This window comes from Ovis canadensis, chromosome 2 (genome assembly GCF_042477335.2).
Source record: "Ovis canadensis isolate MfBH-ARS-UI-01 breed Bighorn chromosome 2, ARS-UI_OviCan_v2, whole genome shotgun sequence".
Lineage (NCBI taxonomy): Eukaryota > Metazoa > Chordata > Mammalia > Artiodactyla > Bovidae > Ovis > Ovis canadensis.
The window spans coordinates 46,537,364-46,553,429 of NC_091246.1; the positions used below are offsets into that span (position 1 = coordinate 46,537,364).

Here is a 16,066-nt window from a genome sequence, read left to right on the forward strand (position 1 = left end):
AGTGAACTTATTTATGAAATAGACTTAGAAAACAAACCCATGCTTATATTGTTTTCCATGTTTTCTTTTATTTAGTTCAATTCAAAATGGATTCATTTATGATAGAACTACATGGGGAATAATTTCACTGTGGGTCTAGCATTTGGCTAGGATACAGGTAGGGTAAAAGTTATGGGAAAAGTAGAGTGGAGGCATTGGCTGGGTCCACACTGACTAAGTCTTTAACGGGAAAGCTTTTGTGTTTAGTTTGGAATTTTGTAATGTAGAATCAAATTCTGTTGTCTGTCTTGTTTAGGTTGCTGTGTGGGTATGGTAACTGTCTTCTCCCCTGTAAACTGTGTGTTCTCACTACCTGTTGTCTCTGTATACAGACAAGCAGCTGCAATAATGAGGTGTAATAAATCAGGTGCTGAGCTCATGGCAGGAGTTACAAATTATTCAAGACTTTCACACAGGAGCTTGGACTAAGAATATTCAGGTAATGCTGCAATCAATCACAGAGTAGAAAAACTGCCTCAGTCTGCCAAATGAAATCAGAGAAGGCTATCTCAGAACCTTGCCAAGTGACCTTGTGGTAGGTGAGAGCAGCAAGGGAACTTGTTCATGAATATCATAAGGTGATAGGATACTATTCAGACAGCCTCTTGTAATGGAAATTTTGAGTGTAACACCCACACTTTCCCTCTTTTCTAGCAGAAGCAATTATGATAAAATTACCTTGGAAGAACATTGGAAGTTTATTTTTGAGACTAGTCATCTCTTGTTCAATAGTAGGTGAATATCACTGTGCTTGAAGCATTACAGTCAGTTTGACTTATAAACAAAAGCAAAACACGTTGTCTTTAATCAAGAGCTTCAAAAAACTACATTCCAATGTTTTCTTCTTTCTGTCCCTTTTATCTGGAAAAGAAAAACTGTACATTGTATTCAATATTATATAAAAATCAGAATTGTGTGCTTAATCGCTCAGTTGTGTCCAACTCTTTGCAACCCCATAGCCCACCAGGCTCCTCTGTCCATGGGAATTCTCCAGGCAGGAAAACTGGAGTGTGTTGCCATGTCCTCCTCTAGGGCATCTTCCTAATCCAGGGATTGAACCCAGGTCTCTCGAAGCAGGCTGATTCCTTACTGTCTGAGCCACCAGGGAAGGCTAAAATCAGAATTAATCATTCATTTATGGTTGTTTGACTTCAGGTACCTGGGAGAGGAGGGGATGTGTTGATGGAGGGAAGGCTCCATGAAAAGTCACATGTTTAAGTAAGTTGTTTCAACTTGATTATACAGGACTTGTATTGGGTTGGTAAATAAGTTTGGTCAGATTTTCCCATAAGAGGTAATGGAAAAATCTGAGCAAATTTTCTGGACAACACAATACTTTTAATTGATGTCTTAAAACTATGTCAAATACAAAAGAGAGTTATGTTAATCAAAAGTCCTCAAATGCTGGCCCTAGTAGGGGGGAATAATTTTGGAACAGGGAACATAGTTATTATTACCCTTATTATCTACTTTAGTAATTCACATGGCAAGAGTATTGTACATAGCCCAGGAAGTAAAAATGCTATCAGCACAGTTCAGTTCAGTTCAGTTGCTCAGTTGTGTCCGACTCTTTGTGACCCCATGCATCGCAGCACGCCAGGCCTCCCTGTCCATCACCATCTCCTGGAGTTCACTCAGACTCACATCCATCAAGTCCATGATGCCATCCAGCCATCTCATCCTCTGTTGTCCCCTTCTCCTCCTGCCCCCAATCTCTCCCAGCATCAGAGTCTTTTCCAATGAGTCAACTCTTCACATGAGGTGGCCAAAGTACTAGAGCTTCAGTTTAGCATCGTTCCTTCCAAAGAAATCCCAGGGTTGATCTCCTTTAGAATGCACTGGTTTGATCTCCTTGCAGTCCAAGGGACTCTCAAGAGTCTTCTCCAACACCACAGTTAAAATGCATCAATTCTTCGGCGCTCAGCCTTCTTCACAGTCCGACTCTCACATCCATACTTGACCACAGGAAAAACCATAGCCTTGACTAGACAGACCTTAGTCAGCAAAGTAATGTCTCTGCTTTTGAATATACTATCTAGGTTGGTCATAACTTTTCTTCCAAGGGGTAAGCGTCTTTTAATTTCATGGCTGCAGTCACCATCTGCAGTGATTTTGGAACCCCCCCAAAATAAAGTCTGACACTGTTTCTACTGTTTCCCCATCTATTTCCCACGAAGTGATGGGACCGGATGCCATGATCGTTTTCTGAATGTTGAGCTTTAAGCCAACTTTTTCGCTCTCCTCTTTTAATTTCATCCTCTTCACTTTCTGCCATAAGGGTGGTATCATCTGCATGTCTGAGGTTATTGATATTTCTCCCGCCAATCTTGATTCCAGCTTGTGCTTCTTCCAGTCCAGCGTTTCTCATAATGTACTCTGCATAGAAGTTAAATAAGCAGGGTGATAATATACAGCCTTGACGTACTCCTTTTCCTATTTGGAACCAGTCTGTTGTTCCATGTCCACTTCTAACTGTTGCTTCCTGACCTGAATACAGATTTCTCAAGAGGCAGGTTAGGTAGTCTGGTATTCCCACCTCTTTCAGAATTTTCCACAGTTTCTTGTGATCCACACAGTCAAAGGCTTTGGCATAGTCGATAAAGCAGAAATAGATGTTTTTCTGGAACTCTCTTGCTTTGTCCATGATCCAGCAGATGTTGGCAATTTGATCTCTGGTTCCTCTGCCTTTTCTAAACCCAGCTTGAACATCAGGGAGTTCACGGTTCACGTATACAGGTATTGTATAAATATTAAGTTTACAGATAAAACTAGCATATTTAGGCTTTAGGGATTTAGATATGAAATTAGGAATATTTACTCTGTGACAAGTGAGAAATGAGATATCTCAGATGTTGTAAGCATTAGATATTTGTAACCCTAAGTGTTAAGACATTGTTAAATTGATGACTACAGCAATTCTGCATTTCCTATACACACACCTCTTTGAAATATGTAGCTTTACTGTCCATACTTTAAGAGTCTTTTATCCCAAATGGTCTTGTCACTGGCTTTGCCCCAAAGAATGTGGAATGAGTGATATTTGTGACAATCTGATCTAAGACTCAAAGGGACTTGTAACATTCTTTCCCCCCATAGAATGTAATGTGTTTGTGTGAGGAAGTCTGAAATAACCTCATAAAATGTGAAGCCACATAGAGCTGAGATGAGGTCTCTTAGCTGAGTTCCCCCTGGATGAATCAGTCCCCAGTTTAAAGGCCACCTGAATATTCTCAAATGAGACAAGCAAAAGAACTTTAAAGCTGAGGTTGGCCCAAATAGAATTGTGAGCAAAAAAAGGTGGCTTAGGCCCTTCTCAGGTATGTTGTTATGCAGTGGTAGATATCTAACACATTTACTCTAAATGCCAGCATGCGAGGTTAGGTCTAGTTAAAGGACTAAGAATTCGTGATCATGCTCTTTGTTTCTCTTAAAAGCTCTGTTTAACTAGTTTTCTGGTCCTGATCAACTGTTGTAAGAGACTGTATAGTTATGAATACTCAGCATTATTGCCCTACAGTAGGCTGTTCTTAAGGCATTTTATATATTAACCAGTTTCGCTATATGGCTTCCATTACCTCCATATGTTTAATCATACCTCTCCTTCCAGTCTGGCATCCTCTCTTTGTAGACGGGAAGACTACAGGGTCTATCATTTGTTGATCTTTGAGTCTCTGGTTCTCAGCAGATTGCCTTCCACACGCACTGTTCAGTGGGCAGTTATTGATTGACTGGGTACATCTTTGTTGTGCTTCTGCCAGAGTCTATGGTCTTTGCTGGCAGGTAACTCATTCTCTGACTCCAGGATCCACATAACTGCTTGGTCTGTAGCAGAAAATCAATACATGCTTGGGATTGATTGATGCCTTTTGCTTATTTCTCTAATCTCTTTCAAGGAAAAGTAGAGGAAAGTTATATATAAAAATAAATGATTTTATTTTGTGAGAGCCAAAAAAAGTACAGTGTGAATATGTCACCTTCAAGGAATTCCTGGCTCAGATCCCTGAATGTTACATGGTAAACTAACAGAAAGTACTCTAAGACTTCTGCAGTGAGAAGGGGAGCATCATTTCAGGAACAGATAAAAGTAAGTTACCTTTTAAAATCTGCAGTTTATGTATATGTTTATGTTTATGTATATGTAAAGTGAAATATGCATTGCAAGTGGGCTCCATCTCACAAAAGTGAGAGCTTCCTACTCTTCCTGTCAGTGTCTGACAGTTCATGTTTTCCTGGCATGCATTAACTCCATGGAGAGAGGAACCTGGTGGGCTACAGTCCATGGGGTCACAAAGAGCTGGACACGACTGAGCAACTAACACTTAGAATATGTACCTAGGAGTAGAATTGTAGTAATTCAAAGTTTACATTTTTTAGGAAATGTCAAACTGGTTTCCATTACTGACTGTACCATTTTTCACTCTTACTAGCATTGGACAAGGGTTTTGATCTTTCCACATGCTTGCCAACAGTTCATGTTTTCCATTGTTTTGATGATAGCCATTCTAGTAGATATAAAGTGGTATCTTATTATGGCTTTGATTTGCATTCCCCCAATAAATAGTGATGTGGAGCATCTTTTCAAGTGGTTGGTGACCATTTGCATAGCTTCTCTGGAAAAATGTCTATTTGAATGCTTTGCTTGTCTTATAATTTGTCTTTTTGTCATCGAGTTGTATGTAACTTGATATTTCCTGTTCTTGCCCTTTATTCAGGGTTCTCCAACCTCTGGGCCATAGACCAATACATCCTGTCAGATCAGCAGTGGCATTAGATTTAAAAAGTATAAAAAGCACAATAAAGGTAATGTGCTTGAATCATCTCGAACTATCTCCCTCGGCAGTCCTTGGAAAAAATTGTCGTCTATGAAAGCGGTCCCTGGTGCCAAAAAGGTTGGGAACTGCAGCCTGTGAGTGAGATCTTGCAATATGTACTCTCTTGTCATAGGTTCCTTTTGCATAACATTATGTTTGTGTATTCATCTGTATTATTACATGTAGTGGTAGCGTGTTTATGCTAGTTGCTATGTTGTTTTCCACTTTACCTTTGCAGTTTATTCTCCTTCATGTTTTTGATGAGCATTTCATAGTTTGCAGTTTGAGGCTATTCCAAATCACACTGTAATAACAATTCTAACATGTTTCATAGTGAACATTTCTATACATGTCTATTGGTCCTGGCAGCTATGGAAGGACTGATTGACAGTGGTTTATATCACAAAGTAAATAGTCTGAGTGATCTGGAGCCTTGGATACAGCTGTTATCGTGGGTTGTTATTTCTAACAGAGTAGTTTCCTTAAAGGAGGAGCCATGATGCTTAGCGACCACCTCTCTCATTAGTGGAAAGTATGTTGATGCATAGATATTTGCATCTCTAGGTTGTAAGCTTTCCTTTTCCTTTTTCTTTTTTATTGAAGTATTGTTGATTTTCAATAATACATTAGTTTCAGGTGTACAACATGATGATTCAATATTTTTTACAGATTATACTCCATTTAAAGATATTATTATAAAATATTGGCTATATTCCCTGTGCTGTACAATGAATCCATGTAGCTTACTTATTTCATATATAGCAGTTTGTGCCTCTTAATCTTTTACCCCATTTTGCCCCTCTCCCTTTCTCTGTCCCCATTGGTAACCACTAGTTTGTGCTTTATAACCATGAATCTATTTCTGTTTTGTTATATTCACCTATTTGCTTATTTTTTAGATTCCATGTAGAAGTGATAACATATAGTATTTTTTTTCTCTGCCTGACTTATTTCACTAAGTGTAATACCCTTCAGATTCATCTATATTGTTGCAAATGGCAAAATATCCTTCTTTAAATGGCTGGGTAGTATTGCACTGTACATATATCACATATTCTTTATCCATTAATTTATTCACATACACTTAGCTTGCTTCTAAATCTTAGTTAATGTAAATAATGCTACTATGAACTTTGGAGTCCCTCGTATCTTTTTGAAATAGTGATTTTTTTTCAATCTGGATATATATACCCTGAAACATGTTGTTGAGTCACTAAGTAGTGTCTGACTCTTTGTGACCCCATGAACTGTACCCCACTGGGTTCCTCTGTCCATGGGATTCTCCTGGCAAGAATACTGGAGTGGGCTGCCCTTCCCTTCTCCATATTGAAGCATAGAGTAGCTCTATTTTTAGTTTTTTGAGGGGCCTCCACACTCTTTTCCACAGTGACTCACCAATTTATATTTCCCCCCACAGTGTATTAAGATTCCTTTTTCTCTACATCCTCACCAGCCAGGTAATAGAATTTCTAAGGTGAAAAATATAGTCTTATTTTTGTTAGTTCCTCTGTCACAAACAGGATTGTGCCTTCTGTACAGTTAGTGGATGCAATGGAAGCATATGGACTAGATAATTGTGGAATATTTATTAAAATGAAAGATCTATACTTAATAAATATCTTAAGGTTGCTAAGACATGATTTTATTTCTTTTTTTTCTTGCCCCTAGAATTGTTGAGTCTGTAATTTCTCAGACTCTTGTACAGAATGTTCTTATGTGCAGCTAATCAGCATCATTAACTTCATCTCACTGTGCAGATCCAGAGTGCAGAATTTCTGCAACAGTCCTCTATGGACATCTTTACACAAGTACTAGACATTTCTTTCTTAGTGCTTTAAAAATACTTTAAATTATTTTGTTAGTTATTTCCTAATAACTCTGGAGCAGATAAAATTCTTAAATGATGAATTTGCCTTAATTTCCTTCGAAGTAAGAAACATAAACATGATTTTTCTTATTAGATTGAAGGATAATCTAATAAGATAATTGATTTATGATTTTAAGGGACAGGGGGTATAATATATATGTCCTTATCATTATCTTGTATGCCACTAATAAAGAGACCAAACAAAATTCCCTTAGAGGAAATATATCTGAATGGCAATGTAATATATTTTTGCTAGGGAAACTTTTCTTAAAACTCTCACTTGGACATATGAGTTTGTTTTTTTGACAATTCTATTCCTATGACTTTGAAAATGTTCTCTATTAATTATGACCATATGATATAGATGAGATATACTTAGTTCATTAATAAAGTGTTCTCAGTCCTGGATTAATCATGGTGTGTTATAGATTATTTAGTAGATCTATTTGTTAAATGACTGCACCTCCTGTTCTTGGACACAGCTTATCATAGCGAAAAATTGGAGATTCTAGAATTGGACAGACCTGGTTCTCTTTATTGGTGGATTGTCCACTGACAACTTAATCTTCCTGAGTGAGTCTTATTTAAAACAGGAATGATAATGTTTGCCATGGAGGGTTTATGTAGATTAAATTCCATTAGCAAAAACAGTACAGAGAGCCCGCCACACAGTAATCAATGAAGAATCACCTTTCCTTGCAAATGTGTACCACGCACGCAGGAAAGAAACATGGTACCTAAAAACAAGAAACATTAAACACTTAAAGATTTTAAGGAAGGCTTCACAAAGAGAATGATGAAACATTGCCAGAAAACAAGGGCCAGCTTAGTCAGGATTGATGGGCACGTGGGACTTGACCCTTTTCTGACAGGGTGGTCAGTGTTTGTGCAGGTATAGTTGGTCGGAGCCAGACATGAAGAGCTCTAGCCACGATGGGGTTGATTCTCCTCATTCTCCCTCAGAAATGGGTGGTCCCGGGAGTGGACATTGGGAGGTGTTCTTAGAAGAAGGAAACCTAGAAGAGTTATATTTCTTTTGAGTGTTTTTGATTGATAAACCCTGTAATGTGCCTTTGGTGTCTAGGATCTCTCATTCTTGGAGGATAAGAGCAGGCTGGAGGAATAGCAGTCTCTAAGGAGAGAGAAGAATCACATTTTCCTTCCTTTTTATCTCATTGGTACAGAGAATCTTTCTTTCTCAGGTGTATACTGAGTAAAAAGAAGACCTCTTAAAAATCAATCAAGCCAGAGTTTTGGAGCCAAGCTTCGGAGTAGAAGTGGTTGATAACAGTGGCTGTTGCGGAGCCCCTCCTGGGAGCCCTGAGCCCCGCCACTTTCCTGTAACTTTCAGTGCAATTTCTCTTTTCCCAGGAACCAGAGTTCTTGCCCTGCTCGTCCACTTGTTGACACTGCCTGTGTCATCATACTTTTTATGGATCCTTCTTTGTTGGTTTTATAAATACAGTGCATCCTAAACAACATGTAAATAATAATGTACGCATCATCATGTTATTATTTATATTATTTGTTATCATTATTTATCCCTTTCATACTTTATGAGGGTATTTTAGACTTTTCAAGGTGCTGCTGTGCATGTTTGCTCAGTCGCTTCAGTCATATCCAACTCTTTGCAACCCCATGAACTGGGCCACCAGGTTCCTCTGCCACGGGATTCTCTAGGCAAGAATACTGGAGTGGGTTGCCATGCCCTCCTCCAGGGGATCTTCCCAACTCAAGAACTGAACCTATGTCTCTTACATCTACCTGCATTGGCAGGTAGGTTCTTTGTCATCAGTGTTACCTGGGAAGTCCTCAAGGTGCTGCTACCTGCTGCCTTGTTCTCTGCTGATGGGTGGGTCCATGGTTTCTGTTTATTGCTGCATCCATTGCATATTCTCAGCCACTGCTCTCCATGTGACCCAGACCTTGGCAAGAGGTTTCAAGGTGTGTCATTCTTGCAGTAAGATGTCAAATCTTATGGAAGGGGCACAGTATGTTCATCTAGTAACTCCAACACAGTGAGCCCTGCATAGAGGTGAGTTCTTTTCTCTTCTGAGGATGTCTCTGTGATCTCTTTTTCTTGTTTGTTTGTTTTCACCAATAATTCTACTCTGAAACTGGGAAGACAATTCAGTTATGGTTCTGGCCACATATTGGATGAGTTGGGCATTGATTCAGGCCCCGTGTCCTAACCACTTTACCAGGATGGATTGGGATGTGTTTCTCTAAGGAGTAGCATTTTGTTATGTGACAGCTGGCAAAGGTGACATATAATATTTTTACTTCCTTAGCATAGAATTTCATGTGGCCTCTCATGATCCATTTTTCTAGTACCCTTCCTTTACTGAAAGAAAAGAAAAGGGAATCAGTGCTTAGGCTTTCATTTACTTCAGTTATGACTGATGTCAGGAATAAATCACAGATCCCAAGTCTAGTGTACGTGGGAATTACTCTAAATTCTCCAAATCATCTCTTACTTTGCTGTCTTCCCAGTAGAACACTTTGTATATATAATGGAAATTAAATAGTACTGTTTATCCATGGGCCTCATACAGTGAATCATGTGAAGATGGTCACGTTATTATAATTGCAGGTTTTGAATTATACATTTGTGTGCATGCATGTTTGTGCCCAGTAGTGTCTGACTCTTTGTTACCCCATGGACTATAGTGCACCAGGCTCCTCTGTCTGTGGGATTCTCCAGGCAAGAATACTGGAGTGGTTTGCTCTTTTATTCTCCAGGGGATCTTTCCCACCCAGGAATAGAACCTACATCTCCTGCATCTGCCACATTGCAGATGGATTCTTTACCACTAAGACACATGGGAAGATTTATACATTTAATCATTATTTATCTAATGCCTGTCATATGTCAGGCACAATTCTTGGCATCGTTTGTATAATAATGAACAAAACAACCCAAGATACCTGCCCTCCGAAAGCTCTGTGATTGGAGGTACTCCTACTTCATGGAGAAATAAACACAAAACACAGTTTATGCAACTTGCACAATCACCAGCATTAGCTCTTCAGTAAAGTTGGGATTTAAGTCCAGGACTTATCTCAAAGCTAAGATTCTATTAATTGTCTCAAAATCTATAAATGATCCAAATAATGGACATAAAAACACATTCTGTAGTGTTTTATGAAGAAAAATAATATAAATATTATTTTAAATGTTAAAAAATGTAAGAACAAATCCTCACTAAAAAGTTTATGGACTTCCCTGATGGTCCAGTGGTTAAGAATCCACCTGTCAATGCAGGTGATATGGATTCAATCCGTGATCTGGGAAGATTCCACATGCCACAGAGCAACTAAGTCTGTGTGCCGCAGCTCCCTAGCCTGAGCTCCAGAACCCATGCTCCATGAAAGAAGCCAACTTGGTGAGAAGTGCACACACTGCAAAAGAGAGTAGCCACTGCTTACAGCAACCTGAGAAACTTTGAGCAAAGCAACAAAGACCCAGTGCAGCCAAAAAAAGAAAAAGCTTGTGATTTATTCCTGAATTCAACCTTTACTGAGGCAAATGAAAACATCAGCACTGATTACCTTTTCGTTTATTTTAGTAAGAATACCAGAAAAATGAAAGCAAACTTGTTTTAGAGGATCTGCCAGACAATAGAAAATGGAAGCACTGAGGACAGGCAAGCATATGTCAACCACTGATTGTAATCCACTCACAGAAGAATCTTACCCATCATGGATGAGTTATTAAACCTCACTGGGGAAAGGTGGATTGGAAAGAGCCTGCAGAGAAACTCAGAATACAATCCAATCTGCTTAATGGGGCTTCCCTGGTGGCTCAGATGGTAAAGAATCTGCCTGCAATGCAGGAAATCTGGGTTTGATCCCTGGGTTGGGAAGATCCCCTGGAGAAGGGAATGGCAACCCACTTCAGTATTATTGTCTGGAGAATTACATGGACCCTGGTGGGCTATAGTCTATGGGGTTGCAAAGTGTTGGACACGACTGAGCGACTTTCACTATTACACCCTTAGTCTGCTTAATATGATGGCATTTTCTGAGGGCCAGGAAAGGAAGATCAGTGGGTAAAACAGTTATTTTTTTCAGGCATTTGTTAGAAAGCAGACAGAATTCTCTGGACTTGATATATCAGTAGAGAAGTTGAAATAGATCACAAGTTACTTAGTAGTGACACAATGTTGTGAATAGTGTTCTTTTCTGCCCTTCACAGCATTCTGCTTTTCTGCAATAGAGATGTACTTGGACTAATGATAATTAGGCCATGGTTTTTCTTGTCTCAGTAATTAATGTCCTGTCACTTGGGAGACAGTTTGATACAGTACCCCATTCCCACATATGTGGGTCTGGAATAGCAGGGGAGGGTGTTCTGAGGAGCAAAAAAAAGTATGATAATCAAAGGCTTATAATACTAAAAAGAATAAGATATTTTCCACATTGCCTGCTTTGGTCAGTAACATGTTTTAGTATTAGAAGGGAGAGAAATTCTCATTTCAAAGTGAAAAACAAAAGTGATAAAGGGATAAAGACTATTGTACACTTACCTTTGGCATTTGGCAAAAATCAGTGATTTTAATATTCTTAGAAGGTACCTGTTTTGCAATTTCTTAAAAAAAAAAACATAAACCTGTCATATAATCCAGCCATTCTATACCTAGATGTTACCCATGGCAAACAAATCATATATCTGCACAAAGACATGTATATGGATGTTCATGGAAGCTTTACTGATAACAGCCCAGACCAGTAAATAATCCCAATATGTGTCAACAAGTGAATGGATAAAGAGAGTATGATATATCCCTACAATAGAATAATACACAACAATAAAAGGGAGTTGGTACATATAACAGCATGATTAATCTCAATTATGCTGAGGGAAAGAAGCTAGAAAAAAACACTGTGTCTATATATATGAATTCCTAGAAAATTGAAATAAATCTATCATTACAAAAAATAGTTGCATGGTGATCTAGGGGTTGGAGGAATGGGGAGAGCTGGAAGGAGGGGTTATAAAAGGGCTTGAGGAAACTTTGGGGGGTGATGGATGTGTTTGCTATCTTAATTATGCTGATGATTTCATGGACACACATATATCAAAATCTATGAAACTGTACACTTTCTGTGCAGTTTATTTTATGCCACTTCTACTTCAATAAAGCTTTTAAAACATTTCTGTTTTGAAAATAAAGTTTAAAACCATGCCTAAGTTTCATAGCTGCAGTCTAAAAAGCCAATAAAGAAGGCAAAATGTAATTTTAAAAATATCTCATTTTCCATCATAATATCTCATTCTGGCTTGACAGTAGAAAATTATCTAGTCAGCCTCAGATTCTCAGTTCCTTGCAGGAATTTCTCAGTCAATGCAAGTGTTTGCTGTGGGAAGCCAAGTTCTTTGTGCATTAGTTTTTGTGTCAGGGGCTTATATGCATTATGGCCCTAACCTATGCTTTGCTGAATTCTGCCACTGATACCATTTCTGTACATTGTTCCTTGGCATAAAGATGTCCAGGACACCTTGGGCAGTGATACTGGACAATCTGAGCACTTGCTCACTTCTGAGTCTTCTGGAATTGGCATGAACATCAACTTTTTTGTAATGCTAGGAATGTTGTGTTTGGGGGCCTGCCTGCCCTACACCCTAGCCATAGCACTTACATGCCTCACATTTCGTTTGAAGGATGTGAACATAAGTTAATGAACATAAATGAAGAGGGATATGTGCACTGATTTGAAGCTCAGTTGTTCTCCCAAGATCCAAAAGGCAGAGTACCCGAAGCCATTTAATTTCTTTCTCTTCTTAATGTGATTTGTTTAATTTATTGTTTTCTTTTGTTAATTTCTTTTAGTATTTATTGAAATGTAGTTGATTTACATTGCTGTTAGTTTCATGTGTACAGTAAAGTGATTCAGTTATACATATATATATTTATATATAAATATATGTATTCTTTTTTACATTCTCTTTCATTATAGTTCATTACAAGATATTGAGTATAGTTCCCTATGTTATACAGCAGGCCCTTGTTGGTTTACTTATTTTACACTACATGCTCAGTTGCTCAGTCTTGCCTGACTCTTTGCAACCCCATGGACTGTAGCCTGCCAGGCTTCTCTGTCCATGGGATTTCCTGGGCGAGAATACTGGAGAAGGTTGCCATTTCCTCCTTCAGGGGATCTTCCCTGTCCAGGGATTGAACCCACATTTCCTGTGTTTCCTGCATTGGGAGGTGAATTCTTTACCACTGGACCACCTGGGCAGCCTGTTTTATACATAGTAGTATATATATGTTGCTTGGAGAATCTCAGGGATGGGGGAGCCTGGTGGGCTGCCGTCTGTGGGGTCGCACAGAGTCGGACACGACTGAAGCGACTTAGCAGCAGCAGCAGTGTACATATGTTAATCCCAAACTCCTAAATTGTCCCTCTCCCCACTTCTCCTTTTGTAACCATAAATTTATTTTCTATGTTTGTGAGTCTATTTCCATTTTGTAAATAAGTTCATTTGTATCTTTTTTTTTACATTAATTTTTTATTTCTTTTTTAGATTTTTTTTTTTTTTTGATGTGGGACATTTTTAAAGTCGTCATTGATTTTCTTACAATATTGCTTCTGTCTTGTTTTGATTTTTTGGCTATGTGGCAAGTGGGATCTTAACTCCCTGACCAGGGATTGAACCCTCACCCCCTGAAGCAGCCCACCAGACTCCCCCGTCCCTGGGATTCTCCAGGCAAGAATACTGGAGTGGATTGCCATTTCCTTCTCCAGTGCATAAAAGTGAAAGGTGAAAGTGAAGTCGCTCAGTCGTATCCGACTCTTAGTGACCCCATGGACTGCAGCCCACCAGGCTCCTCCGTCCAACCTAGATAGCATATTAAAAAGCAGAGACATTCCTTTGCCAACAAAGATACATCTAGTCAAGGCTATGGTTTTTCCAGTGATAATGTATGGATGTAGGAGTTGGACTGTGAAGAAAGCTGAGTGCCAAAGAACTGATGCTTTTGAACTGTGGTGTTGGAGAAGACTCTTGAGAGTCCCTTGGACTGCAAGGAGATCCAACCAGTCTATTCTAAAGGAGATCAACCCTGGGTATTCTTTGGAAGGAATGATGCTAAAGGTGAAACTCCAGTACTTTGGCCACCTCATGTGAAGAGTTGACTCATTGGAAAAGACTCTGATGCTGGGAGGGATTGGGGGCATGAGGAGAAGGGGATGACAGAGGATGAGATGGCTGGATGGCATCACTGGCTCGATGGATGTGAGTCTGAGTGAACTCTGGGAGTTGGTGAGGGACAGGGAGGCCTGGCATTCTGCTGTTCATGGGGTCACAAAAAGTCGGACACAACTGAGTGACTGAACTGAACTGACTGAAGACACCACCAGGCCTGCTCACAGAACAAAGGACTGAGCAGAGCTAGCCGGCTATGGACTGGCCCATCCCATGCTGAAGACAAGCAGGCAAGGGCAACTAGAGCCAGAATAGGGCAATTGCGGCCCCAGAGAGGCATCATCTACCAAACTCCAAGGAGGCTTTGTTGGTAACCAAGACGTCTTGGGATTCTGGACAGTCGACATCCACTGGGAGGGTCGCAGCCAGAGATCAGCTCCGCAGAAGAGACACATGGCACACCTGAGAAGGTGTGCCAGTTATACAGCCAAAAAACTGAGCAGCAGGGATGGGGGAGGCGATAAGTCACAGTGACCATGCTTGTCAATCACCTGGTCACCTGAGCTGCTCAGACCTGGGAAGGGCATAAAACGCAGGCCAAACCACGTCTGTGCCTTTTTGGAGTGCTGGAGTACCTGAACCTGAGCGGCTTAGACCTGGGAAGTGCATAAAGCCCAGGGCTGGCCTCAGAGAGCTCCCAGCAGAGCAACCTAGAGCCTAAGCAGCATAGACACGGAAAGCACACATACCATGAGTGGGGGCAAAGCCAGTGTGGCTGAGACACTGTGAGCACACGTCAGTGTTATTTGTTTGCAGTGTTCCTCTCTCCCCACAGCACGACTGAACAAGTGAGCCTAAAAAAGTATCCACCACTGCCCCTTTGTGTCAGGGCAGAAATTAGACACTGAAGAGACCAGCAAACAGAAGAGGCTAAAACAAACAGAGGGAACCACCTTGGAAGTGACAGGTGCAATAGATTAAAACCTTGTAGTTAGCACTGACTACATAGGAAGGGGCCTATAGATCTTGAGAAGTATAAGCCAGATCAAGGAACTATCTGAAAATTAACTGACCCCACACTGTCTGCAACAACACCAGAGAAAGTCCTAGATATATTTGTACTCTTATCATTCTTTAAATTAAATTTTTTTCTTATTTTAAGTCCTCTATTACTCCTTTAATTTTCATTTTTATAACTTACTATTACTTTGCAAAAAATAGACCCTATCTTTTTAAGCAAACTTCATATATATATACATATAAATTATAATTTCTGTGACTTTTTTTTCTTTAATATTGTATTTTTGAGACTCTAACCTCTACTCTAGATTTTTAATCTTTGCTTTTTGGTATTTGTTATCAATTTTGTACCTTTAAGAACCCAATCTTCAGTACCCATTTTTACTTGGGAGCGAGATTACTGGCTTGACTGCTCTCTCCCCCTTTGGACTCTCCTTTTTCTCCACCAGGTCGCCTCTATCTCCTCCCTCCCCATTCTCTTCCCTGTCCAACTCTGTGAATCTCTTTGTGTGTTCTGGACTGTGGAGAACACTTAGGGAACTGATTACTGGCTGGATCTGTCTCGCTCCTTTTGATTCCCCCCTTTATCCTCCTGGCCACCTCTGTCTCCTTCCTCCCTCTTCTCTTCTCTGTATAACTCCGTGAACATCTCTGAGAAGAGATGGAAGTGATTACTGGCTAGCTTGCTCTCTCTTCTTTTGATTCCCACTATTCTCCTCCTGGTCACCTCTATCTCCCTCCTTCCGCTTCTCTTCTCCATGTAACTCTGTGAACGTCTCTGTGTGTCCCTCACTGTGGGGAAACTTTTCATCTTTAACCTAGATGTTTTATCATCGGTGCTGTATAGATGGAGAAGTCTGGAGACTACTGTAAGAATACGACTGAAAACTAGAGGCAGGAGGCTTAAGTCCAAATCCTGAGAACACCAGAGAACTCCTGACTCCAGGGAACATTAATCGATAGGAGCTTATCAAACGCCTCCATACCTACACTGAAACCAAGCATCACCCAAGGGCCAACAAGTTCCAGAGCAAGACATACCACACAAATTCTCCAGCTACACAGGAACACAGCCCTGAGCTTCAATACACAGGCTACCCAAAGTCACATTAAACCCACTGACATCTCATAACTCATTACTGGACACTTCATTGCACTCCAGAGAGAAGAAATCCA

General features: G+C 40.0%; 1 long non-coding RNA gene across 1 annotated transcript; it reads left to right on the forward strand.

Annotated features, from left to right (window-relative positions):
- Positions 1-426: 426 nt before the first annotated feature.
- Positions 427-4,923, forward strand: LOC138434541 (uncharacterized). Its single transcript, XR_011254823.1, has 3 exons — positions 427-478; positions 1,195-1,257; positions 4,752-4,923. It is a non-coding gene; the product is annotated as an uncharacterized lncRNA (long non-coding RNA).
- The last annotated feature ends 11,143 nt before the right edge of the window (positions 4,924-16,066 follow it).